We start from the raw sequence: 16,484 nt of genomic DNA, 5'->3' as shown, positions 1-16,484 counted from the left end.
CACCAATGCAGGGACATGACTTCAAGTTCCTACAATATCGAATTCGTAGGAGTCTAAGTATGGCATTGCACTTCGCATTAGCAGCCACTGCTCCAGTTGAAATATGAGCTTCAAAGTTAAAACTTTCAATTTCCAAAGCTTGCTATCATCCTCTTCGAACCATCTAAAGAATTCTCAAGTCATATGGGTGAAATCATGTCTTTGAAGGATAAGATGTCTTAAATAGGGAAGAGTCATTGGATTGGGCACAACAGGTGCCTTGTGTCCTGGATAGCCTTGATCAAAAGAGAGTGTTGAATGTTTAAATCAGATTCATGTTGCCAACCTTAATAGTTGGGATGAGGCATTGATATGATGGATGATCGATCATAAAGAAATGCCTCTTGGGCTTGTTGTCATTTGTGGGTCAATGTTATCAGCCAAATCATCGCTGCATTTAATGGTTAGACGTAATTGAATGCTAAACAAAATTGAATGGAGGAATAGGACTTTTCATCCAACCCCAAATCTCTGTGATAAGGATTCAATGACAATGATAACCACCATAATTACTAGATTGTAGAATCAAATCAGACTATTAGCGAAAGGTGGACTTATATATGGTAATACTATGGATCTCCTAAGTTCTCGTTCGACTGTATAATGCAATGGAGATCTGTTGTCAGTAATTATGGGTCAACTTCAATTTATCAACCAAAAAAAAAATTGAGTGCTGATTTTTGAACTCAACCTGGTAGGGGGACTCAAAACTCACCGACGTGACATTGACAAAGAATCGTATTCTGCCCCTCGGGATACACAACCACCTGCCATCTGTAGTTGTGTATCCCGAGGTACAATTGCGTATCTTGAGCAAAAGAATCTATGATTCTTTGTGCATGACACGTCGGTGAGTTTTTAAGTCCGGTTGTCAGGTTGAATTCAAAAATCATTAGTCAAAAAAATTATGGGAAACTTTGATCCATATAACATATTTTTCAACGCAAGGAGAGCACACATTTACCTTTTCAAAATTTTCTTGAAATGCAGCTAACGTGTCGTATATTGAGGTGCGGGAGGAGCGTTTCATTGAATGCATAGGATCCCGACTCATAAATAATAGAGAGATTTACCTAGTAGACTTTACTGTTGTACTTTTATTACAAAAACTCCTTTGGAGTCTCTCACAACTCCAAGGGAATCTTGCTTTATGAAGTTCCTTACCCACCAAACCTTACTTTATCAAGTTCGTTACTCAGAAAATCCTAAAGTGGGATCCATGTCATAAATTTTTAATTTTTTACAATTAATTTGTTACTTAACATATCTTGGAGTGAATTCTAACCACATTAATTTGTAAAGTTCAAAAACATGATTTGATGTACAAGATCATTAAAGGACATAATTCTAAGAACTTTAAAAGAAAATTTTGAAAAAAAATTAAATTTCTCCATTAAATTTTAATTTTAAATTTGGAAGTTTGATATCCATTCATTTTCAATATCTATTATTAAGATCAAATTTTTTTTTTTTTCTTTTAATTTTTTCTTTCTAATATGAGTTTTTACATGCAATCTGAAAGTATGTGTTCTTGGATTGCTAATTTGATTGTCCATGTGGGCCCAATCACTCTTAGTAAGATTTGAAATCTTATTGGATTGCTAATTTGATTGTCCATGTGGGCCCAATCACTCTTAGTAAGATTTGAAATCTTACTAAATCTGCATGATTCATTAAGTAAGGTTGGTGCAGCTAGCAAACTTGATAAATTAGGGGAGTTTTTGTAATAAAATTGCAGCAGATAGGTCTGTCCTGTAAATCTCTCTAAATAATATAGCAAAACCGCGAATGAAGTGCGCGCGAATTTTTTAGGCCGTGTTCTGGAAACAGGGAAGGAAGGCTTCACACACACACACACTCTCTCTCTTTCTCTCTCTGTGTTAAGTTCGTCTAGACGGAGCACTCTCTATTCTCTTCCCTTTCTTATCTCTCTATGTTCATCTACACGGTGATTCGCCATGCCGAAGAGCTTGTATTACTCTCTCCCGTGTTCTCTGCAAAAGCCCCAAAATCTCACCCCAGTTGATTCCTCTGTTACTCTCTTCTCCACCATGATCGTAATCTTTCAAATCTCTCTCAGAAAGTTCTTTGTTCATGGATCAAAGTTTTTTTCTTGGATTGTTAGCATACAAAGGAATTTAGGTTCCTTGTTCTGTGCCGACTATTATAGTGCCCTCACAATTTCTCCTTTAGAAACCCTAATTTAGCTACTCTCTGCCATTAAAGAAACCCTCAACTCATCCTCCGAACTCCCCCTCAATTTCTAGGGTTTCTGTTGCTGCCACTCCAATCCTCCGTTTCCTACTGAAGATTACTTATATAGAAGATGGGATTCTCAATTTTAGGATGTTGTGAAAAACGTCATTAAAGAGGTTTGAAGATTACATAAATTCTCTCCAGAATCCATCTAAGAACGATTCGAGTGTTCTCAATGTGGCAGAGAAGGTGGAGGTTGAAGATTAGGATTGGAATTGGTCGAAAGAAGCATTTCGATGAGGTTGATGAACAGGATAGAATTGTTTTGATTCTCAAGGTAATTTGAATTTTACAATTTATTGTATCTGCTCAACGATAATGTTTTTAGAGAGAGAAACATTGATGATCTGTGCTACGTTTAGTAATATAATTGTTTGATACTTTAGATTCGTAAAATTGTAGTTCCACCTAAAATCTCAAAGCCCAACTCAAACAACAGCGAGAATAAATTGATCAATTCTTTCAAGTACAGGTTTCATTTCGATTCTTCCTCTTAAGTCAAATTGTTTTCATTGATCATGCTTCAATCTGATTTCGAATGGTGGATTGTTGGTTTTCTTCAGGTGGTTTCTTCTTAATTTTCTGGTTTGTTCCTTTACAATTATGTTGTGATTTAAATCATATTTTGGATTTCTCTTTGGTAGTTTACGCTATAAATTTTTCTGCTTGATTTGTGTTTATTTTAGACTAGAAATCAACTCTTTTTGTTCTGTAATATGGTGTTGTCGATCCTTTGTAATTTGATTATTTTTCTAGGTATCTGAAGGTCCGAGTATATGCTTTGTAAGCAATTATTAAGTCATGTTTTTAATTCACAAAAATCTATACATGATTGACACTTGTGCTTTTCTTGAATGTTAGAAGTCCTGATTGATTAGTTATAATATTTTGGTCTTGGAGAGGAAGAACAAATCTTGGGATGGTGAGGAGGAGAAGATGGAAAATGACCTTGAGATTTTTAATTACATGGGGATTGTTAGACCTTTTGAATTCTTACTGAGTTAAAGGTTGCAATGCAATCAAGTGTTTCGGGTTCTTGGAATTTTTCAGTTCTATAAGACTATATCAATCATCCTGAATTGTAGTTAGTAGGTGCATATATTCAGAAGCCTTGTAAGCAGCTGTTTATAGATTCTTGAGATTATTCAATGTAATCTTTGCCAATGAATCCTATTGGAACCTGATAAATGCTTCAAAATAACTCAAAATAGATACGATCAGGCTGTGCATAAGCTAACTCTTGATTACTGTGTTCCCATCACAGGAAATCCATCAAGTTACAAGATTAAGATACCAAAAAGAAAAATAAGGCTGTATGTTTCTGAATTTGAAAATGGATGTATGGTTTGGTCACCTGAGCTATTGACTTAGTGGGTTCAAGTTATCCAAAGCCATGAAGTTATTTGGTGATAATAATTGTTCATCTCACAAAAGATTGAGATCGATTGCCACATAGCAACAAAAAGTGTTGAATATATAAAACATTTTCTTATAGAGCATAGATTAACAATCTGAGAGGGTCACATCAAACGCTCAAGGAATTCTTGCGAGTGTCCTTAGTTGTTTCTATATTATATAAGGAAACATAACTGCAAGCTCTATATGATTGAAGCCATAACAGTCAAATTTCAAGATTAGTTTATACCCATACATCAATTGTTAGTGATACAACTAGAAACATTTAAATATACAAATATTAATGCTAAAGATAACCAATACATGTAGCAGTATTGTAGTTAATGTAAGCAGGGGTAAAGATTAATATATTATGATTCTGCTTGGTTTCTTTATTAGTTCAGTTATATTTACAGCTCTCAAATTCATCATTCAACAGAAGAGATTCCAAGGTTGCCCTTCTGTGTTAGAATCTCCAATGTAGAGTTCATACACAATAATACTGACCTCTTTATAGAGAGTAAATTGTGTTTGAGCTCACGATCCCATTCTATTTTTCTTTGATCAATTGTGTTTTATTTTCAGGGGTTAACTAGAGGAAAGCGTAATTCAAGTGGAAAGGTAAAAAGAACATATAAAAAATAAGTCACTCTCTTGAAATTGGAATATTAGTAAATCTGATATGACATGTTTCCATATATTATGGATTTCTAAAATAGAAATGGTTTCATGTTAACAATAATAACCACCCTAATTTTTTTTCTTTACTAATCTACTTTGGTGCTATACTCTTCAGGTTGTAAGTGATGATGGGAAGAAGGTCAGACGACAACATCCCTTCAAGTGACAGTAAGAATGTTTCTACTGATTGGGTCACTGCAGTACCTTTCTTTCCTTGGAAAGAAGAATTGAATGGCCTTTTTGATGGAGGCGTGCCAATGGCTCTCCGGAGAGAGGTAAAATCGACACTCTTTGAGTTTGTTGCTTCTCTTTAAGTTAAATGTAACTTCAGTTTGGCTTTCTGCTTTTACCTACATCTATGGCAACTGTTTGTGGTTTAGCTCAAAATGGTTAGAGAATCACTCAATCTAAGATGAGAAACTTTTCATAGATTTACTGGGTCGATTAAGAAAATTACTTTGGGTCACAATCGCAAAGGCTATGATCAATGAGTTTGCAAAAGAAACATTGGATTTGTTTTTAAAGATGCAGATGGAAGGGTTTAAGCCAAATGAAGTAACATTGATTGGGGTCTTGTCTACTTGTAATCATGGCTGTCTAGTGGAGGAAGGGAAGAACTGGGTTAAAGTGATGCAAGGGTACATGCTAACCACTAGGATTGCACATGACAATGGGCATGGTAGATATTTTGGGAGAGTCGGGTGTTTAGAGGAAGCTGAAGAACTAATGGGGACTAGAGAGCATGCCTTGCATGGTTGTCAAATGCATATGCCACCGCATATTATGCCATCCACAAAACTATTCTCAGATATGACACTATGGCATATGGAAAAAACATGCCTTAGACACATGCTATCCCATATCGTAGTTTGTGATTGCACATGCCATCACATACTGCAATATGTGATCACATATGCAGTATGTGATGCCATAACTGTCCAACAGTTGGAGATCTGATTGTTGGGTGCTATTTTTTATTTTTATGTTTTCTTCATCAAACACCTCTATAAATACCCCATCTCCCCTCCCATTCCTGCCACCCTCTAAGCATCTAAAGCCCCCACATTTTCTCTATAATACCCTCCAAATCACACATTTACACTCAAAGACTCACTACTTCTAATTTTTTTGTTTTGTTTTGTTTTGTTTTGAAAAGTATAATATATTGAGAAAAAAAGGGAAAAAGGTTACAAAGAGGCCGAGAAAGCCTCACAAAGAGCAACAAATAAATTCTACTTCGACAAATTCTTCTTTTATTCTACAACTTGTTTTCATAGTTCGTATACTTCTACATCTCTTATTTCTTCTTATCTTATCTTTTTCTACTACAAGTCAAGAAGCAAGCCAAGAAACAACTCCAGCAAGATTCTAGTATTCAGTTGATGGCTTCAACTTTGGGGTGTAGGCATGATACTTTACCCACGTCTTATTTGGGTTTACCCCTGAGAGCCCCCTATAATAGTAACAGAATTTGGAAAGGTGTGATTAAGAGATTGAAGAAAAAGTTGAGTACATGGAAGGCCAAATATTTATCCAAAGGGGGGAAGTAACTTTGATCAAAAGCACCTTGACAAGTATCCTGATATACTTCCTCTCCCTGTTTTAGCTTTCTAAGTCCGTGAAAATCAGATTGGAAAGGCTTATGAGAAATTTTTTGTGGAATGACAAGAATGGTAGGGGGGAAGTACCACTTGGTCAGATGGAAGTTGATTTGCATGCCCAAGAAGAACGCCCGAGGGGGGGGGGATTGGGGATAAGGGGTCTTAGATTGGTTAATAGAGTGCTTTTAGGGAAGTGGCTTTGCATGCCCAAGAAGAACGCCCGAGGGGGGGGATTGGGGATAAGGGGTCTTAGATTGGTTAATAGAGTGCTTTTAGGGAAGTGGCTTTGGAGATTTGGCGAGGAGGGGTAGTTTATGGGGGAGGGTCATTTTGACTAAGTACGGGGAGAAGATGTTAGGTTGGTATAGCAGTGAGGCTAAATGCTCGTTTAGGTGTAGTGTGTGGAAGGGGATTCTTAAGGTGGTTAAGGACTTTGATAGAGGGATTAGATTCAGAGCGGGCATGGGGGACAAATCAGATTCTGGGAACATAATTGGTGTGGCACATCTTCTCTTGCAACTCAATTTCCGTCCTTGTATGCTTGTTCTTTGAAGAAAACTGTTTCATTCAGCAGTGTTTGATTCACAACGACTTCACTTCTACTTGGGATTTGGAGTTCAGGAGAAATTTTAATGATTGGGAGCTAACAAAGGTGATATCTTTCCTTGATCTCTTGGATTCTTTTCATCTCAACGAAAGTGAACAGGATAGGTGGGAATGGACGAACATGAAGAATATGAGATTTTCTGTCCTTTGTTTTCATAAATCACTTATTCCTTTTGCTAAGTATTCCTTCTCGAAGTCCATCATTTGGTCCAAGTTAGTTCTTTCTAAAGTTTTTTTTTTTTTGTTTGGTTGACTTCTTTAGGAAGGATTTTAACGATGGAAAAGTTGATTGCCTGGGGCTAGATCACTCCTAATTGCTGCTCCCTTTGTTCGAGGGATGGGGAATCTGTTGACTATATCTTAATTCATTGTTCCTTTTCTCATGATATTCGGTCTCTTTTCCTTAGGCTTTTCCTTATTAACTGGGTCTTACCTCGGAAATTCTTCTTGTTGTTAGAAGGGTGGGCTAATAACGCTTTCTCTTCTAGAAAAAGATACCTTTGGGCTATGCTTCCCCCGGCTATTGCTTGGGGGTTGTGGAACGAGAGAAATAATGGGGTGTTCAAAAGTAACGCGAGAAGCTCTCTTGGCGTTTTCTTGGAGATCTTGGGCTATATGTACCTTTAGTCAAAATTGAACAAAGAGTTTGTGGGGACTACCTTTCGAGGACTTTTTTTATAGATGGAATTCCTTTTGTAATCATTAAAGTTTTGGCTTTCTTTTGGCTCGTTTCGCTTTCTTCCTTGAGGGGCTATCTCAGCCTTCTCTTTTTGTATTTTGATTCTCCTTCTCTCATTAATATATTTTATACTTGTAAAAAAAAAAAAGAAAAAAAAAAACATGTCTCAGGATAGAGTTGAATGGTGAAATAATTTCACACTGTTGAACACAATATTTGGGATGGGAATGAGATGTAGTTTAACTACAGTGCAATGGAATTTTGCTGAACTTGAGTTTATCCCAGAAAAGAAAAACTAACATTTTGGCTAAACGATATTAGGTAAGGAGTGCTGACAATCATCTCTTTTATTAGTCATAAGCAGTGTTAATATCACACAAGGTACTTGTTTTATTGAATTATACTTCATAGTTCAGTTGTAATTCTCTCCTGATCATAATGAAATTTAATGGTCTTCTTTTTCCGTGGTACAATTCTTTTATACTCTGCAGTCTGCATTATTATGGCATATAGATCCAAAATGTCTTTCAGGTATGGAGTCAACTCTTGGTAGGATTTATATCTCAGACATTGGACTAAAGGAAATTATTTAGCTATAGATCAGATGGTTTAGTTACTCTAATCAGCCGTTTGAACTGATCAGTTAAACAATAAACAGGATGTGGTGGGTGCATCGAGGATTCGAGGTGATAGGCATTAGGGTCTAGCATATGGTTCCCTCTTAAATAATTGAGATCTATTCTACACATAAAATTTCATATTAGACTTTCATAATATTATCTTAGTCTGGTGAACAGAATTTGATAAGAGCAGCTCATTATAAAATTTTACAGAGTCATCTAAAAGACCAAGACCGAAGTGTCAGATAAAACAATATCTATATAAACCTAGTTAATGGTCTTCTACCTTTGCCACATTGAAGAAAGCCCATTTCTTCTTCATTGCCAGTTCTCTCACAGGCTTTCGAAACATATCTTGTTGGAGCATTCGAAAGGAAAGGAATTCTCGCATCTTTGATGGAAATGAGTTGTTCTTTGAGGAGCTTGTGGTGTCAACTTTGGCTCTTTTGCTCTTTTGGTGTAAATTATACAATGAAATTAGGGGAGTTTTCTTCGATGATTTTCTAGCTAGATGGGATTAGGTTTTCAATTTGGTTGAGTAGTTGCTTCTTGTTTTGGGTTTTGTGTGTTTGGTGGTTTTTTTTATTTTTTATTTTATTTTTTTATGATGTTTTGTTTTGTAGAAAGGTCGTCCTTAGCTTGTACTTTTTAGGTTGGTCATCTTGACCTCCCTTTTAACAAATACACTCTTTACTAATTAAAAAAAAAAAAAAAACCCTCTTTTCCATATTAGTGACCTCTCTTTTTGGTGTGGCTAAACAAATCTATAAGATGACTATAATATTCATTAAGGGTCTGTTTGATTGCATTTAGAAAATATGCAGGACAATCGTTTTCTTAAAAAAAAATTGCAAATTTTAGGTTGTTATGCTTGGTCAAAATTTTTTTAATAAACAAACCCAGTTCATTTTGTAGAGATGAGTTGATCTATCTGATGAGTTGACATGATATTTTCCAAGTTGATTCGATGAGTTGGTTCCATCGATTTTCGTAACAGAGTCACCTCAAAATCCAATTGAGTTGAGTCAACTCAACTCAGTTTCAAGCTGACTAAGCAGGTTGTAAAACTATGCTAAAAGTGAACTCTCTTTGTTGCAACCTCCGGAAAAAAATAAAATTCATTGCTACAACAACTTATTCATAGATCAAACATTAAACTTACAAGATCACAATTCACAAAAAACAAACATACTAAACAAATACAGTAAAATATGAAAAAAATTAAAGGAAATGAGGCACACATCACAACACATCACAGCAATTAATGTTCTTCTCCCTCTAACAAATTAGATGGAGTCATAATACCCATCAACTTCAGACGGAGAATCCAAGAAAGAACAATCTTCAATGTCATGGCGTCTTAAGAAAGGCATTGCCTTTTGTATCCTTTCCCAGCTATCATCCTGTACAGTAACCACATTGTTCATAACAAAGACTTCCAATTTCCAGACCTCTTCGTTCCCTTCTCCAAAGAATTGTGGATTCAAGTGGGAAAAACTACATGAATGAAAAGAAAGAGAGAGCAATTTGGGAAGAGTGGTGGGATTGAGCCAAATTGGTGTCATTTTTCCACTGTATTCATAAAAACTAAGCTCGGAAAGTTGTTGAAGAGGTGAAAGTTGATGCTGTATTTTACTCTCCATTCTGTGCTCATAAAATTTTAATCTTAACTTCCTCAATTGCTTGAGCTCTGACAACACTTTCAGATCCCCTTCTTCAATTCCATCTTCTGATCGTATTTCCAACTCTAGAACACAGAGTTGAGTCATTTTCTTCAAATCAGAAACACAAAAAGACTCATCATTATAATTCACTCTTGAAGAATTCCCAACTTTGAAACCCCACAACTCCTGAAGGTTGGAAAGATTTCCAAGCTCCTTTGGCAGCCATTCTACAGATTCACATTTATACAAAGATAAGATGGTTAGTTTCTCCAGAGATGCAATACCTCTTGGTAATCCCTTTAAATAAGGGCAGTACTCGAGAGAGAGAGTTTGGAGGTTTCTGAGGTTTCCAATGGAATCAGGAAGTCTCGCCAATCCACAGTATTCAAGTTTTAGACAAATGAGATGTTTCAAAGATCCTATCTCACTCAACCAATCTCCTCCATTACAAGAGGAGGAATCATAAATACTAACAGAATCTTGAAAAGATATACTCAAAACCCTCAACCATTTTAATTGACATAGTTTGACTCCCATATTTTGACGAAATTCCTTGCTCTCCGCTATACCTCTCGCTGATATGGTCCGCAACGATTTGAAATTGATGATTTCATTAAAGAAATTCATATCAGTATCCTGCACCATGCCCACCCGGCGCGTTTGAGTGCAGGAAGGTCCACCCTTGTCTTCATCATTGAAGCAAATAAAATTTTCTTCCTTGGCGATCCCCCTGATCATGTCTCGTACCAAATCATGGATTCTGAATACATAGAAGAGTTCTCTGGACCTGTACCAATCATCACAAGTTAGTAAACAACGTCTCATTAGTTCATTAATATATTCTTGTCCAATTTCATATTTAGTCCTTCGGTCTTGTCCTCCTCCTCCTCGAACCAAGCCCTCACCAATCAACCAAGGAACTATTTCAATTGACCAGATATCGCGATCTTCAGGAAACATGGCCAAACACAACATGCATAGTTTCAAATGTGAAGGAAGCTCTTGGTAGCTTATTTCTAGGACAGACTTCACTGGGTCACCCTTGTTAGCCAGTTCCTCCTTCAAATTCTCATGTATCCTACGCCAGTCACTGGTCAAATATCCTTTACCTTTCATCATTCCACCAACGACTTTGATTGCTAGTGGGAGCCTTTTACATTCACCAACGATCGCCCTACCAATACACTCAAGCTCGGGATTAAGGCACTGACCTTCTTGCTCTCCAAATGCAGTTTTGGTGAATAATGACCAACTTTCCTCATCAGAGAGAAGCTCGGGATGATGTATGTGCATCTCAGTAGCTCCCAGTGATCGAGCCACTTCCTTTTGCCTAGTCGTGACAATGACACAGCTATTCCTTTGAGGCAAAGCTGTCTTCAAGCTGTCCCACCATGACCCTCCATCTTGGCTCCACACATCATCTAGGATAATTAAACATCGTTTCCCTTCTAGCCGATTACGCAGTTCCTCCAGTAGACCTATTACATCTATGTTTGCCAAGTCTTTTTTCACATCGAGTTTTACCAACATGTTCTTGATTAACTCATCAAATTTGGGAGTTTGGGAAACAGTCACCATCAAGAAACTATCAAAGTCCTTCTTCACATTTTCGTCATTCTGTATCTTTTGAGCAAGGGTAGTTTTGCCGATCCCACCCATTCCAACGATACCAATGACGTTGAAGGACCCTCGTATTTTTAAAAGCCACCCTATAACTTTCTCAGCAGCATTGTCTAGGCCTACTACTTCAGCATCATTCGTAAGGAGTTCTGGGTATCTCACTGGCTGATTAACACCTAAATGTTCTTGGTTTGGTGCCACAGGAGTTCTAGCAAGGAAAGAGCTCATCTTCTCTTTAACATCTTGCATTCCTTGATTTATTTCACTCAACTTCTTTCCCATTCGATAACGAAATTTCCAGAACGAGAGAGAACAATAATTCATGCACTTGGATGCCATTTTTCTTCTTTCTGATTTCAAGAACAACTCGCAGTCTGATATAAGGTCCTCTGCATCATATAATAACTCCCTTAATTCTTGCACAACCAACTTAAGAAGTTCCTTTTGGTCCTTCACTCTCACTTTTTCTGCATCTTCGAGGAACTTTTGCACGTACAAAAGCTCTTTCTTCAAAGCCTTGAACTCGTCGTGGAATTGAAGCACATGGCGACCCTCATTTAGGAGACTTTCGACCAACTTTTCTACAAGAATATTGATTACTGCATCCAACATCTTCCTACACAATATTTCCAAAAATATAATTTTCAAATTAAAAATGGAAGTGAAGGTAACAACTCAGTCGCATATCATCACTTCTTGCCTACAAATATTCCAACAGTATAGAAGAAGGAAAAAAAATTAAAGTATCATGTGGAGCAATATATATATTTCTGTAGACAATGACCTATATATATATATATATAAATAACTGCAAAACCAAATAAGAAGCAAAAGGAGATTAAGGGATTATGAGAACTTATGATTTTAAGATAACTAATGATAAAATGACGTGCTAAAATATACACGGTTGACATGGCAAGTGCACGTAACAGTAGATCTTTTTTCCTTGTGTATCGCAAAGTAAAAGATCTATGGTTCTGTGTACTTGCCACATCAATTGTGTCCAGACAGACCACTTTCATATATTTTAGCGTGTCATTTTATCACTGACTATTTTAAATTTCATCTTATAAAATAGCCCAATCTGGACGTGGCAACAACTGATTATTTCTTACAAAAAAAACAAAGAATTGTACTAAGATCATAGCAAAACGTACATTGTTGAGTAGAAGCATGTACTAGTTTGTAACTATATAGCGTGTAATAAAGTCGTGGTTCCAATAGGTGCATGATTGATTATGTTGGTAACAGAAGTATGTAGCTATTGTAGCATTATGTGTTATATTTGTAACATAGTATTGACTCAAATATCGTTTTCCCTCACTATCTAAAATCAAACTTGACTAGACCATATTTTTACTACAAATAGGGGGATGAAGTTCAATCCAAAATGACCAAATAATACACAAACCCATACAATACTATTTTATATATATAATTAATATTAATTCTATTTGTTAGAATAATGTCTTATATGTACAAATAATTATTTCTCTAAGCTAGGCACTGGACCTCAAAATGATTAATTAATGAAGTGGTTATCGTAGAGCTGGATGTGGGAACAATTATAAGGAATAGCTCAAATCTACCCAAAGATATTTTTTACCCTCTATTGCTTGTTTTAACACTAAAAAGGAGAAAATGATATCTTATGAATTGCAAATTTGCTGTTTTATATTATAACCTTTATAATACTAACAATCCCCCCAGCAAAAAATCCCAAAATTAATCACTTCATTTTATGAAATTAAAGGACCTTGGGCTGTCGAATACAATTTTTTTTTTTTCATGTTGTGTGCACAGAACTATAGTTCTTTTTTTGATGCACAAGGAAAAAAGGTCTATGGTTCCATACACACGCATTGACGTCAGTGAGTGATACACAAAGAGAAGATGAGCCTAGAGGAATACAAATTATTGTTCAAGCTTTAATTGATAGATTGGTACGCAAAGCCTCTACAACAATAATTTGGTTTGGGAGAAAATTGAGTTTCCTTTATATAAAATGGATGAGATCAATAGGACACATTTTTAGGACGATGATATTACAACTCCATTATACTATGACTATACTACAAAATTGCAACATGACGATCCTGTATAAAATCACCCTATAACTGAAATTATTATTTTCAAATTATGGACAACTACACTCAGATTGTCAATGGAGCGAGTCTGGATTGGATTGGAGTTGATCTAGGACTAATTTGATACGAATCATATTTGGGCAAAATCGATCCAAGTATGAATCATAATCGGATCTTGTCTAATCAATTTTTTATTTTTATTTTTTATTTTTATATTGAATGTCAATATTAAGATCTTAATCCGATCCAATGAAAACTAGACCGAATCAAATTTGACATACAAATTATAAATAAACTTCATATGTTTAAACAAAACATATGATATAATTTACATAAATTCTGACATTTAATTGGACCGGAGACATGCATGATAGGTTATCAACTTGGCTCAATCGGATGCTTATCAAGACCCAAATCGTCAATCTAGATCCCAATTTATCAGATCAGAATGGGTTGGATTTTGTGTCTAATCCGGGTCATCGACCGCCCTTAACCACTGTAGTCAGTACTTTTAAGGTTGGGTAATTTTGAAGAGATTTTCCTGTCCTACATTCTACATTCTAAAGTTGATGACAAGCCCCTAGACTTCGGTCTTCAATGAGAGAGTAACATAAAATGACTAAAATTCCTTTTGTCTTCCACCTTTTGCCAAAAATCCCTTGACTTTTCCTCAAAATCCCATCATCTCAACTTGTAGATTCGGTAACAAAATTTTACATTCATCTTCAATTTGAAGATTTAATCTCCTTGAACAATTAATCCCTCATGAATAAGATTGGATTTCGAGAGAAGTTAAATAATGTTAGGTTTATAATAATAATGAAAGTCGGGAGTTATTGCCCAAAGGTTGAAGATGATGTGTTTTAGACAAGGTTGAAGAGGTTCAAAACAAATCTTAGAGATCGAAACAACATATATTTTGTGGAAATAAAAAATAAGGATTCTATGTTAGGCGCTCATGCAAGACGAGGTAAGTCATCAGTTTGAAAACACTAGAAGGTAACTCTAATTTTCCCCAATGCCCAATTGTACCTCAAAATTATCTTGCTTTTGAGGGTCCTTGTCTTATCGTAATGTTATAAACTATAAAGAGTAGCTAGATGAATGACACATTGAATCTAAATAAGAAAGAAAGATAAAAAAAAGGATAAATCGAGAAAAAAGAAGTCTAGACCTATTTGGGCGTATTGGTCGGAACGAAATTTAGATTGAGAAGATAAATATATCTCTTCGCTATGGAGGTGGTATTGTTTTATAGATCTCTTTCTATGATGAGAGATCATTATGCTGGAGGAGATCCTGTCAATTTCATACTTTGATGTGTTCGTTTCGTATTTCTTAGTCTCCTAGAGATATTTCTTTTATTTTGAAATGACTAGTTTTAAGGGCGCCCAACAACTTAGCTTGGGCGTCCATGTTTTTTTCGAAAATCTCATATTAAAGAATAAATGTGATCAGGTTGGACCAGACTCGATTGCTTCTATGAGTTGAGTCAACCAAAAAAAAAACCCGACTTTTGAAAAAATCAATTGACCATCTGATTCAACCAGTTAAACTGGTTCAACCAATGACTCAACCAGGTTTGTAAAAGGATCGGTCCAACTTTTGGAGGATTTTTCACATACCCCTCTATGATTTGATGAATATTTTAGTTACCTCATCTGTTTTAAAATTGATGACATGCACCCTTGACCCTTGACCTTAGGTATTCTTTTACAAACTAATGGAAAATGATTAAACTTAGTAGGATTTTAATTTCTTTTTTACTTTGGCAGGCTGCATGTACCATCCCACCGGCTAGTAGGATTTTAATTGTTGGGTCCCCATGCTTAGTATGACAACCCCTAAAATCAATGTCTAGACCAAATTTAAAATAAATAAATAAATGAACATCCATTAAATTCTTAAATTTCAATTTCAATTTCAATTTCAAATTCCAATCTATGAGGAAATTTTCTTTTTTATATTATTATTATTATTTTTTCTGTAAAAGTTCTTAAAATCTTGTAATCTGTATCATGTGACACTGGATCATGTTTTTAGAAGTAAAAAAGTTACCTGATTTTAGGAAAAAATCTAAAATATTTATTGGATATTTCATATTTGGGTCCAATCGATCAGATTGCTTTGGATGGACTCATTCCATCATACAGGTCAACGTCCGGTCTGATTTTTAAAACACTGTTATATATATGAAAACACATGGAAATTGAACAATAGATATAAGTGAAGAGATGCTTGGATGTTCACCCAAATCATCCTCAACCAAGAAGAATCCATTACATTCAAACTCTTCAATAGTAAGTCTCTATTTTCTCACAATTTTAAATGGTTTTTTTATTTTATTTTTTATTTTTAGGACCTATCGACACTCATACAAAATACTTTATGATCTCATGCCGATAGGATCCTATCGACATTGAGTGTACTTCTAAAAAAAATTCTCCAATGTCGACAGGATCTCGATGACACTGAACAAAAACATTATAAGATCTAATGTTGACGGGATCCTGTCAACATTAGATCCTATGGTGAAGGTGAAGAAGATGAAGAATGGTGGTGGAGGCGCACGGTAGTGATCTCACAAGATGATTTATCACAATGGTGGTGGTGCATAGCGGTCTTGCACAGTCGTGGTGATGACTAGAAAAGTAAGGAAGGTGAGAAAATTTCAAATTTTGATTGGATGTAGGCCTGGCAACAGGTTGGGTAAGACTTCCACAGACTCCGTACCTTAATTGAAACATACGCACACATACCCGAATTTTATGATAATACTTAAATCCAAATTTTTACCCAAGGTTTAGGTGGATAACCATACCCTGATATTTTCACTGATTCTTGGTGAACGCATCTTACATGGAAGCACATAATTTATTTAATAAAAAAAAGAGTTTCTCTCTCCTACTATAGTGAAAAAAAAAAACCTTTTAGATCTAATCACTTTGTGACATTCAAAATCATGATTTGATGAAATTGGGTTGTAGAGGATAAAAGTATATGAACTTTAAAAAAAATAAAAAAAACATTTATTTTTCACAGTTGATTTTTTTTTTTTTTTTTTGTAATTTGAGGGCTTGGTAGCAGTCCGTTTTGAAATCTAAAAAAATAAATATGTAGGCAGAGAATAAGCAAGGGAGAGAAACTCTCTTTTTTTTTTTTTTTTTAATAAGTTATATGTTTCCACATTAGCATGCGTCAGGTACGTGCGCCAAAAGTACGTTAATTTATCAACA

General features: G+C 35.5%; 1 long non-coding RNA gene across 5 annotated transcripts; it reads left to right on the top strand.

Annotated features, from left to right (window-relative positions):
• Positions 1 to 1,828: 1,828 nt before the first annotated feature.
• Positions 1,829 to 15,004, top strand: LOC147408102 (uncharacterized). Of its 5 annotated transcripts, XR_015176975.1 has the most exons (4): positions 1,829 to 2,572; positions 2,698 to 4,311; positions 4,487 to 4,646; positions 8,091 to 15,004. It is a non-coding gene; the product is annotated as an uncharacterized LOC147408102 (long non-coding RNA). The 5 variants fall into 5 exon arrangements; XR_015176974.1 differs by lacking the exon at positions 8,091 to 15,004 and having other exon boundaries at positions 2,768 to 4,311; positions 4,487 to 6,129; XR_015176971.1 differs by lacking the exon at positions 8,091 to 15,004 and having other exon boundaries at positions 4,487 to 6,129.
• Positions 15,005 to 16,484: the final 1,480 nt, after the last annotated feature.

The sequence above is a fragment of the Akebia trifoliata genome, chromosome 3 (assembly GCF_017979445.1).
Source record: "Akebia trifoliata isolate Shusen 1 chromosome 3, ASM1797944v1, whole genome shotgun sequence".
NCBI classification, from domain to species: Eukaryota; Viridiplantae; Streptophyta; class Magnoliopsida; order Ranunculales; family Lardizabalaceae; genus Akebia; species Akebia trifoliata.
Note: the sequence above shows the minus strand (reverse complement) of the source record. Positions and strands in the feature narration are given on the sequence as shown.